Source organism: Mixophyes fleayi, chromosome 1 (assembly GCF_038048845.1).
Source record: "Mixophyes fleayi isolate aMixFle1 chromosome 1, aMixFle1.hap1, whole genome shotgun sequence".
Taxonomy (NCBI): domain Eukaryota; kingdom Metazoa; phylum Chordata; class Amphibia; order Anura; family Limnodynastidae; genus Mixophyes; species Mixophyes fleayi.
Window position 1 is genome coordinate 165,614,481 of NC_134402.1, and position 9,351 is coordinate 165,623,831.

At 36.8% G+C, this 9,351-nt stretch overlaps 1 long non-coding RNA gene across 1 annotated transcript; it reads right to left on the minus strand.

Annotated features, from left to right (window-relative positions):
• Positions 1–7,490: 7,490 nt before the first annotated feature.
• Positions 7,491–8,139, minus strand: LOC142106618 (uncharacterized). Its single transcript, XR_012679750.1, has 2 exons — positions 7,961–8,139; positions 7,491–7,689 (listed from the first exon to the last, which is right to left on the minus strand). It is a non-coding gene; the product is annotated as an uncharacterized LOC142106618 (long non-coding RNA).
• Between the last annotated feature and the right edge of the window lie 1,212 nt (positions 8,140–9,351).

Here is a 9,351-nt window from a genome sequence, read left to right on the forward strand (position 1 = left end):
CCATTGAACGGTCACCAAAAATTGGGATTGTCCCACTAGAATAACAATATTTCACAGACTTTGCTGCTCTCTCCTACCTGTTCTACTTACTTTCACCACCTGTGCTGCAGGTTTCTTTAGTTGCTGCTTGTCTGAATCCTGGAATGTTAGGGGCCCTATTTGGAAAAAAAATGGGTACATTTAGAAAATTACAGCCACCCCCAGCGTTAAATCAGTACCACCCATGATTAATAATTAGGCCTTCCTCCAACATTAAAATAATAGTATTCACATTTAATAAATAAGCCTATTTCCCTCCCTACAAACTGCCGCAGCAATAAATTAATAGTATTTACATTTCAGAAATATACCTATTTCCCGCAACGTCACTACCATTAAATAATTCATAGGCACATTTACTAAAGGGACCTCATTCTTCCCAAACTCACCCCCACATTCAGTAGCGCCCAAACCACCCCATCTTAAATTAATTAATTGTCCCCACTATTGTGCCTCTCCCCCCCCTTTTTCCTCATGCTGTGTTTATCCCCCTTTTTCCTTACTGTGCCTCTCTTCTCCCCCTTTTTTCCTTACTGTGCCTCTCTTCTCCCCCTTTTTTCCTTACTGTGCCTCTCTTCTCCCTCTTTTTTCCTTACTGTGCCTCTCTTCTCCCCCTTTTTTCCTTACTGTGCCTCTCTTCTCCCCCTTTTTCCTCCATACTGTGCCTCTCTTCTCTCCATTTTTTTTCCTTACTGTGCCTCTCTTCTCCCTTTTTTTCCTTACTGTGCCTCTCTTCTCCCCCTTTTTCCTCAATACTGTGCCTCTCTTCTCCCCCTTTTTTCCTTACTGTGCCTCTCTTCTTCCCCCTTTTTTCCTTACTGTACCTCTCTTCTCCCCCCTTTTTTCCTCCATACTGTGCCTTTCTTCTCCCCCTTTTTTTTTTTACTTACCTTTCTTTTAGCTTCTTTCTTCTCTTCTGTCTTCTTGTTTTTTTCCTGGTCCTCTGCGCGCTGCTCCTCACTGAATGACAGGCGTGCCTTGATGACGTCACGCCTGTCATTCAGTGTTACAAGTGCAGAGAGGGAGGAGGAGGGACGCCAGCGCCGCGGTGAGGTGAGTATCTTTTTTTTTTTTTTCTTTATTTCACTACCCTGCTCCCCCCACCAATGAAGGGAGCCCCGTACACGCCAGCCCGCAAACCCCCCCTCCACCCAGGCGCCGCCAGCGGGGGGGCGCCATTGAAAAAAAAAAGAAAACACAGGAGAATAAAAAAAAAATCATAGGTTAGGAGCGCGGCGGGGGGCCCTCGGAGAGAGGGGGCCCGGGGCACGTGCCCCCTGTGCCCCCCCCTTAATCCAGCTATGCACATGCAGCACAAGCTACATCAGGGTAATGGCCCAATAAATGAATCTTATTTAGAAAAAGAACTGTCACTTAATAACTAATTATTAATAGTTTACAATTTTGTACAATCCAACACACTTTCAATCAATTTTCCCCCTAACGCAGTTTCCACCGTTTGCGCTCTTTCTTTATTTAAAGTAAACTCTGACAGACAAAGCCCTCTCTTCTTTTTGTTTCAATTTGAACTGAATTTGAACTTTTTAATAGTTTTACAGCACTGCATTACAAGTATAAAATATAGGTGTTTTATAATACTGTATACTATTAATACTACTTCTACTACTGCTACTAATAATATATGTATTTGAGTCAAAATATATGCACAAGAACAGAAATTATACATGCATATTGGTAAAAATTTTAACCACACATTGTGTAGTATATATTTAAATGAAAAAGGACACAATTTTTAAGCTCAATTTGTATACCCTATATCAGAATCATTTATACCTCATTTACTGCAATATTTGACTGATAGGCATTCATAAGGTTTGGCTAACTGAAACACAAATGTCTGTCAAAAGAAATATAAATGCCACTATTTGTATAATGTAAGCTATACCAGCAAAGCTATCACACTCCAATATACCTATTAAGTACAGCTGTGCAATTACAACAGTTGTAAAATATCTGTGTAAACAGACAAATCAGTGCTTAATACAGACTGAGCACTGTAGACAGTGTTAGTAGAGCAATGCAATATACAGAACTGAGTAGGTTATGATTCCCTATAAGAGATGCTCAAATATTTCTAACAGGTTCAAAATGCAAACAAATTGTACTGGTTTGATGGCCACAAACATGTTCATGGTACAATCTCTAACTGACCCTGGTTAGAATTTGTGGTTCAAAATTTGCAGTTTGCGTTTGAAACTCACAATCTGCAGTTTACATTTGAGATTTGTTGTTTGCACTCAAGGTTGCTGTTCATTCATGTTAAAATGAGTGTTTTTAAATATTTTTATTTTTATACACTCTTTTGAAAGGTTTTGAAATAAAAAGTATTTAAAACTTTAAAAACTGGGCTAGAAGTTCAAAGTTCATCATTCACATTTGAGATTTGGCATTCAAAACAGTTAAAATTTATCAACTTAAGCTTGCACACAGTCGTGTCGATCAGGTTCAAATATGGTTAAATCGGCTGGAACATGGTTGAGCCTGTTTGACTCTCTTGAATTTTGCTTAGTTTTATTTAATTGAACAAACATTCAAGAATTACAGCTAATTTTAACATTTTTATATCAATGAACCGGTTTGAGAAACAATATGTGGCCATTTCGAACATTTTTTTTCACTACTTAGAGGTACATAGAGAGTTGGCTATCTCATAGATCCAGGCAGAATGAGTCTTAAACTGGCTACATGCTACTTTTATAAGATTATGGTCATGTAATGGTAGCTGCTGCTTTGTGATTAGCTCTTTTTATTTTCTATTGACCGTGGTTGCTCTGATTGTACATTGGACATTTTTTATTTTCCAGATTTTGTAAGCCACAAAATTATTGCATAAGGCTCACTAGAGACCATTTGCACGGATTTCATTTTAGGTTGGATACATTTGCTCATCTCTAGTCCCTATTTATAAGTATAATTTATTTCCCTTTATTTTTCTGTAAACATTTAGCAAAAAAAAAATATATTGGTTAGTCTGAGTCATCTGCACATTTGTATTTATTAACGTGAACGTTACATGCTTTGCAAAACAAGACATTTGCAGTGCTGGTTCAATGTCCCTTAGATGTTCCAGACTAATGAATGCTTAGTTTGCATTACAGGTGATCTAGGGCTATATCAATTCAGTCTATACTGCTGAACACTCAGCAAAACCCTGTAGTTTTTATACTCCATAAATCATATTATAGCTCATTCACAGGTCGAGGTGCATAAACCAATAGCACTTAATTACAGGTTAATGTTTATTCTTTTTTAATAAGTCCTTCCTCATTTCACATTCAAAATAAATAAAAATAGTTAACCTGTTAAATAGAACAAAAGATATGGTAATGTGCATATAATCAATTTTTTAAAGTTGAATTTAACACAAAAATGAAAACTTGAATAAAAATACAAATTTAGAGGCTTGTATCACTGCCTTTGAAAGTAAAAAAATGGTAATATATTGTACGGTAATAGACTATAGGTAGGTACACACTACGAATTTGAATTCTGTTCCTCTTCGGAGGTATTTAAGTGCATGGTAAACCAGTGTAAATACATGCATTGTCTTGACCTGAACACTGCTTAAAGTATTTGTGTTAAAGCCAGTGCTTTAAACAATTGAAATATGTAATAACATAGATTTCAATGTTTAGAGACATTAAAGCTGCATCAACCATGCAAATGAATTCAGATTCATGCTACTGGGGATAGGGCTGTATTCAAACTTGTAGTGTATATGTACCCCTAGACAACACATTGACACTTATGTCACCACCATTTGGCAGAAGGCAGCATCAAGTCATATTGGAAAAATAACACATATACATGCCTAAAAATAAAGAAATGTCTGCAAGGTTTAGAAAAGGAGATACATAGCTTATTGCTGTCATTGGGGGCTGGGTTGAACTCATGCATGTTATCCTTTTGTTAGATGTTTTGGAAACACCTGGTGCAGATTTCCTTCCATAATGACCTGGCTTAGTTAGCATCTCATATTGAAAGGTGGGGTATACAGAAAGAAAGCAAAAAATCTTTTCATACAGGCTACTCAGTCAATTGCCCTAAAACTGTTTCCAGCTATAAGGCAGCCCCTTCCCTAGCTCTCACTCACTATAGATAAATATGCTACACCATCATGGATTGTAAGATAGGTTATGTGTGGTGGAGAGGAAGGGGCACAGCGAGTGAGCACCACAAATTTTTGGACATAGTGGGCCTGAGTCATTAAGAAGAGCAAAGCACAAACAAGGAGTAACTTTGCACTTGGGCAAAACCATGTTGCATTGGAGGGAGAGGTGAATTTAAAATATGGGGACAGATTTATAGTTGGAGTAGGGCATATTTTAGATCAACTGTAAATTTCTGTGTAAAAATAAAGCTATTAAGTATTTGTGTGCTACATGGAAAAGTAGTCAGTGTTTTCCTTACATGCAAAATATTAAAATATTTTGCACCCCTTGCATTGTAACATGGTTTGTCCAGGATCAAATTTACTCCTTTTTGCCTTATACTCCTTAATGACGCAGACCCAGTATATCTACACCATTTGTTGTAAATGTACAATAGCTTTATTCTTATTTTAACAAAATACATAGAGTACAGTTTGCACTTGGCTAGCACACTTCCCATGCATTAAACCCAAAAAAGGTCAACATATCTCAAGATAAAAACCTTCTGCATTATTCCCATTAAAATAGATTCTTTGGATTGCTGCTAAAAGATTTACTCTTGCCCTCGGAGCATGGCCCATTTCAGATGTGTTTGTCTTGATATTTTCAAGATTTTCTATTCATACTAGCAGACTGCTTGCCATGGCTGCTAATTCATCACTACCTTAAATCTCATCTTCTGTCTTTACTCTCATCATTATTTTCTATATGACCAGTACACCATATGTACGACTTGAATAAGTATGTGTATATGATAGTTATGCTGGAGAGAGCAGTAGCTCATTGTTTTGATCATCCTCAATATCCTACCGTATATAGCTTAATGATGCTGTAGCAGGAAAATAATAGGTAGTAATAATAATAATAATAGTCGCTGTCACGGAGCAGCAGAGATGGTCGCTAACCGGTATTGGCGCAACTGAACAGGGAGGAGCGGAGTCTAAAGTACCCCGATATTCACCAGGGCCCCCCGCAAGGGAGTTTGGGCTTAGCTGCAGAGGGTACGCAGGTAGCGGTTCTCCAAAATAGTCACCGGTGTAGCAACAGTAGTAGACAGGCATAGTCAGACAATCAAGGTCACATCCAACCGAGCGGTGGAGAACACAGCGAGGATCCAGAGAGAAGTCAGGTCAAGTCAAATAGTCAAACCAGCCGGGCAGCGAGGTACCAAAACGAAACACAGGAGAATAGTCACAGGAAGCCGAGTCAGAACCGAATAACACTGGATCAGAGCAGTGAAGGATAGCCAAGGTAGAAAATTATCTAGTTGGAATATCACATACAGTATGAGCTGATGTTTTATTGAATCGTTATATCTTTGAAGGTGATATGGTAATTTATTATGCAACATGAGCTGCCTTGACATAGCTGGAACTCTACCACATATCTATTTGTGGCATAAACAAACAGATTTAGAGAAGGACTACTATGTTGGAAACTGTATAAAGCAGGTTCAGGTATGTTTGATAAAAAATGTCGACTAGAAAGTTGCCATCTAGTTGCTGGACAAGCCATCAATTCCTGAAATGTTGCAGATTCAACAAATCTAAAGCTCAGAGTATCTCTAGGATGAGTGCTCTAGGATGTGTCCTGCTATACTTTTTTCTGTGCCTAATGCTTCCCTCAGTGATGGTTGTTGATGATAGTTTTGGCTGAGAATGTCTGAGAAATTAGAATTTTCATGTCATAATTGTTATCAGGTGCAATATCAGTCCCATAATTATCAACATATACATCATCACCCTCACATTCATCAGCAATGACAAAAACATTAGGGGCCTGATTCATTATGGCATGTACATACCAATACATCTATTTTGCTTAAAATCGATCTTCACATGCCCAGAAACAAACCATACACCAGAGCATGCAACAACGTTCTGTTCATCTTTAAACACAAAGGACCCTTACTACAGCCTAAGAGGAAGTGCCAAGCTGGAGTGCATGCAGCAGCATTTGATTCAAGCTTTGGGTATCTTGAAGGTCATATAATTTGCCCCAGCTACAGGTCTGGTGTAAGTGCTGATTACTAGTGAGGATGGTCGTGTATGCAAGCAAGAACATTTGCAGGAGCAACGGAAAAAATGCATTTTATGTACAAGTGATATTAATAATATCCTAATAAATGTATTTTATGTGAAAAAACTCTTTATTTTGTAATGCTTTTTTTTCTGTGCAATCTTTTGGGACTTTATATTCCACATATGTATTGGACGTATCCTGCAGTCTACTGTCTGTTAGAACAGAGTGGACTTAGACCTGCATTCTTCAACAAATGTATCTTTACATCTGCTCCTTGTTGAATTTGGAAGTGCCTATGCCCAATTTATGTGTTTTTTCTTTTAAAGAAACGCACAATAAGTTCCTTATAAGTGCTACAATGAATCAGGCCTTAGATGTACTCTTAATATATAGACTTTTATCGTTTGTACTGATATTTGGATTGTCAGGTTGTTTCTCTCAATTGGGACCATGATGTCGAAACAGGGCATAAGTTCCGAGAAATATTCCTTGGAAACCTTGATTAACCCTTCGCTCACACTACTCATTCTGCCATTTATATATTTATTACCCAAATAATTCTCCAAAAAATACCAACAAGATGATTTTTAAATAAAATAACATTGAAATGTGAACACAATTGTGCTTGTAGTAAAGTGTTCAAGGTTTGCATTTTAGGGTTACTGTTCATATTGAAAAATCTCCAAAATTTAAGCTAAATGCAATAGAGCCAATTCGAACTGGATCGAGTATGTGTATGTGTAATCTGTGCTCGCATGAATGCAAAACAGCCGGTACACTGTCGAACAGACTCAAACACGGTCGAACTGGCTTGAACATGGTTGTACCAGTTTGAACATATTCAAACTTGTTCCATTTACTTATTTTTTTAAACCAGTCCTAAAATTCAATAATTTCCAACTAACTGTTGGACAGATTCACCAAACAGGTTTGAGAAATGAACTGCAACGAGTTTGATCATCTCTAGCAACAACCTCTCTATCAACAACTGTATTACATTAATAGCCCCCACATTTAATAATAGGCCCCTGTCCCGACTGGCTGGCCATGCACATTATCTGTCAGCCTAGGCCACATGCCATCAGCATTGATTTAAAAATAAAAAGTAATAAATTTAAAAAAAATGCCCCCCTCTTAGCCAAAAGAGCTCTAACAATGCTATGCCTGCCTAGGCTGGTATCAGAAAACATTATCCCTTGGAAATGAGATAAACCAACTATATAAGTTGAAAGTGATCATGAAAAAGACATAAACACATACTGTTGAAAGACACTTTATTGCATCAAAGATAGGAATACTCATAATTATTTATACATTAAACTGACACAATTTTATATTTTCATTCAGCAACAATATGAAGTAATAGGAGTATATATCTTAATGAGTGGCGAGGTGGCAGGGCAGTGATTACTGCCATCTTAACAGTCAATTTGTTATTTCTCAAATATCCATTTACCTTTTTATTTTATTTTTTTACATTAATCATTTTTATTGAGATTTGTTAGGTTAACGGGGGATACAAAAAGAAAGAAGGGGAAAAAGGGGGGGGGGGATATGTACACACCAATACAGCGTATGCAGGTTACAAACATTGTACAGTATACATTTTACATTCTGCTGTGGTTACTTCACCTAACCCACCAGACTTGGTCTAAGTCTTTGAAGGCCCAATTTAAACACTCCATCCAGGCACACCTATTGGCGTAGGACCTCCATTAGCAGGGGACCTTTTTATTTTAACATTTCGCTAGCCTAGTTATCCTCATTTGGGGAACTGAATTATCTAGGATTCTCCATTTTAATGTATATCAATAAAGCTTTAAAGCATATTTTATGTTTGTATCAATGAGATATTAAGTATGAGCCATTGAGTGCCCGTTATCACATCTCTTGTTTCTTCGTTATTCTTCATGGATTATTTATCTGTGTGGGTGCACCTCCCTAATATTTTAGGTTAATTTGGTTAAAATTGACGGCTAAGGGGGCGGCATTTGTCTTTCTTGCCCCAGGCGCTAGAATTCTAAGTTACGGCTCTGGTATGAGTGTACTGATGACTTTACAATATTTACAATATTTTAGCAATTTATGTTTTAGAAATATAAAACATTTGAAAGAAAAGATCTTTGAGAAATGTATTCTAGTATCACCATGGTTTTTATCTGAAAGCTTGTCTCACTGTTTAGTGCACATAATATTTATACTTATTCACGTGCAAGGTATCATTATTGTTACACTCTGCTCTATATATACTATTGTTCCTTTTACATAGTGAAAAACATAAGGAAATTTGGAAGATCACATAAAAAATGACTTTTGCCTCAACATCTACAAGATTACATCATATTGAAATAAGACGAGCAGCATATACATTGTTCTAAATACAATTTGTTAAAATGTTACACACTATATTTTACTGAGTTTCATTGTCCAGTCTGTACTGAGGGATAACTGCTTGAAGTAATCCTATTTAATGCTATTTGGTTGAATGAGGTAGGAAAGAATCCTATAAGCAAAATCATTGCACTTGTTTAAGTGTTCACCCAAATAATTCAGAAAAAGGTTCCTAGCATTAAAGGAGGAATTATCTTGATAAATGATGGTGCTCCTTTCTTAAAGGAAAGTGGACCAAAACTTTGATAAATGACCCCTCCAGACTTTACATTAAAGTGATTCAGATTCTTACCCATCGGGGTCATTTGTCAAGTTGGCAGGAATATCCCATATGTTGAAATGATGTCATTACAGTTATTTGCTCCTTGTGTCTTCTTCTGTATCACAGGTTAAAGGCTGGTATGTACATTTGCACAATTAATAAATATATTTTGAAATTTGAGCCACCATTCACATTTATTTCTAAATGTGATTTCTTAAAGCACCACAAAAAACACACACAATCTCTGGCGCTCTAATATTAAATGTTGCTAATCAGTATAAGAAGTAAGTTGCAGCAATTCAATGGAGATAGTGTCCAATCTCCTACAATTACAATATAAAGGGAAAAAAAGAGGATGAATGCGCAAACTCACTTCTTATGAACCATATAATCAAAGTTTAATAATACCAGATACTAGACCATCACGATATCACATGTCAATAAAAAATGTATATATACATAATC